The 2,776-nt window shown below is 46.9% G+C and overlaps 1 pseudogene; it reads left to right on the top strand.

The window, feature by feature from the left end:
- Positions 1-13: 13 nt before the first annotated feature.
- On the top strand, positions 14-1,475 carry LOC149329455 (uncharacterized; annotated as a pseudogene).
- Positions 1,476-2,776: the final 1,301 nt, after the last annotated feature.

Genomic DNA, 2,776 nt, shown 5'->3' on the forward strand with positions numbered 1-2,776 from the left:
TACAGCCTTGGGGAACCATTTTACCACCCAAACCAATATCGTCGTAGAACGTCACCGTTTTCGCAAACGCGTCCAGCAGCCAGGGGAATCTATCAACGAGTATCGTGTTGCATTACGTGAGCATGCAGCTGCTTGTTCGTTCGCCGTGCTTGAGGATGCGCTCCGTGATCAGTTCGTGACTAGCATTTCTTCGCAACATGTCCGTGAGCGTCTGTTGCTCGATGGCTCCAGTCTTTCTTTTTCGCGTGCTGTGCTTGTGGCCACTCAGCTAGAACAAATTACTCAAGACGTCCAAGCTTTTGCGTCTACAAGTGCACAGCACATTGCTACCAAGAGCAACGCCCCCTTCCACTGCTTTCGTTGCGGTTATAATCAGCACTCGGCTGCGTCGTTCCACTGCCCGGCTAAAGGGAAACGCTGTCATTGCTGCGGCGGGGTCGGTCATTTCAAGTCAGTGTGCAATAAGGATCGACGCGTTGCTTCTGTTCGGGAACTGAGCAGCGAAGAACGCAGTGACGTTGCAAACATTCTGGTAGTGGCCGCATCCACTCACCCTGGTATCCATATTGATGTCTTAGTAGGAAACACCAGCGTAGCATTCTTAGTTTGTTTCGGGATCAGCAGTTTCCATTATGTCGTACAGCCTCTTCAACCAGCATTTCTCCAGTAAAGCACACTGTACTGCCCCGCTAGTTAAGTTATTGGACTATTCAAGACAGCCCATACCGGTGCATGGATGTTTTGTCTCTGAGGTTACGTACATGGCTCGTACAGCATTCATTTTGTTTTATGTCGTGTATCGGGGCACTTCGCTTCTCGGTATCGATGCGATTAGAGCTCTTAATCTAAGAGTTGATTTCCTTTGTTGCCTTGAGACAACTGCCACTGCAGCTGGTAGCCAAGAACGATGTTCTGTAAAAGAAACGCATCCGTGTTATGATGGGCTCCCCAGCTACTTAAGAGAAGAGTTCCATTGTCTGTTTGGACAGGGCATTGGTCTGGCTAAGACTTCTGTTCACCAGGCCAAAACGCGTCCATCCGTCCAACCCACTGCGTCTAAGCTTCAATCGTGGAACCTCAGTGAGAGTGGTGAGTGTGTCCGCATTCAGCATGGGTCGCCTTCTGACGCTCCAGGATTGCTCGGACCAGTTCTTCACACTCCGGACCCACCTCAAGACACAACAGAGGCGTTGCTTCCAACGCCGGACCCTCCGCGCCGTGTGCTGCCACCTCGCAAGAGACGACCGCCTGACCGATATGGCTACATGTAGGCCAGTGTGAACTCTAGGTGAAGAGTGCATGAATGGACTGTGTTGTGATCATTTTTTTTCAAACTGCAATGGTTTACATGTACATGTGCATTTGATATTAGTAAATCCTTTGAGATGTTGTAATACGTACTAATCCACTAATTCACTAACCTTAACATAAAGGGAGGGAATATGTTGTAAAGTTAGTTCTTGTTTCCTTTTTGAATGTGAACACCGCCAGGGGGCTGCAGTTCTGCGTATATGTGTGTGCGTCACTGAATAAACTGGGTTTCGTTCCAAGCGTTTGCTGTCATGGTTCACGGTCTTCAAGGGCGGTTCACGCCTACACTAGAGTTTGGCGTGAAATGACCTGAAAGCAAAGGCACGGTAAACGCATGGTAAAGGCATGGTAACTCGATTGGTGAAAGGCAAGCACAAAAGGAAAGCAATAGTAGCCGCTTGAAACGACATGCTGGCGTGGACCGTATACATTTCATATCAGCAGCTTTCGGGCCTTGCAAATTGCATATTAGCTACACCATTGTTAAGCTTTGTAACGAAAGCTACATTACTATCGCTGGGATGCTTTTCTCCGTGAGCCTCCGAATGACTTTGAGACGACCTTCAGATGAGTCATGGTTAGTCTTGCTATGCACGTATACCTAACCACGTGCGGTCCACTTAGTGGGCCACCTTGGCCGTTAAACTTCGACCACGACCTTTGACCTTTGACATTGACATTTCATCTTTGACAGTGACGTTTGACACTAAACTTTGATATTGAACTTTGATCTTGAGCTTTGACATTGAATTCTTACATTGGAAGTTATCGGCACAGGCAGTAAGAAAGTCACATGGTAATCACATTGTGTCACGTGATACAATTCACAGTTGTGACATAAGGTACGGGGTATATATAACCAGAGCTGTGTGCTATGGAGGAAGGAGAGCGCGCTGAGGCGCGCACGTGTAGTGAAGTACACTCCTTATAACTTTCTTTTTAACATTATGCCTAATGGCAAACACCTCGATTAAAAAAAAAGTACATCTTGGAACAATGCGGCAAGTTGCTTGAAGCTTTCGCTACGTGAAACTCGGTTCGGCACGGTTGAACCACTGGCATTTCTGAACTTAGGTTACCTCCTTTGGATCTTTGCGTTTCACTTCACTCGTTCTGTATTCAGTTCACCGTGGAAGCGTACATAACGAGCCTGGTATGTGGCTTGCGGGGGTTGCTGAAGTCCACCATTGCACGTGACCTTGACGACTGCGGCATTCTCTCCAGAAGCATTTGGCATCAATTATAACTGATTAAAATGATGCTTATAAGCGTGAACGCAAGAAAATACTTAGCCGTAAGGAGAAACAAGAAATGAGAGTTCATCAAAAACACGAAGGCTTAGAAGTGGAGGTCGAAAAATTGATTATCTGAGCAACCTGTAGAAAAACGCAAACGGCTATGGTACAGACGACAACGTGGTAACACATCATATGCCACTATTAAGGGAGTAATTACTCCTCAGCAT

The sequence above is a fragment of the Amblyomma mixtum genome, chromosome 9 (genome assembly GCF_055824585.1).
Source record: "Amblyomma mixtum isolate Tamu chromosome 9, ASM5582458v1, whole genome shotgun sequence".
Classification (NCBI taxonomy): domain Eukaryota; kingdom Metazoa; phylum Arthropoda; class Arachnida; order Ixodida; family Ixodidae; genus Amblyomma; species Amblyomma mixtum.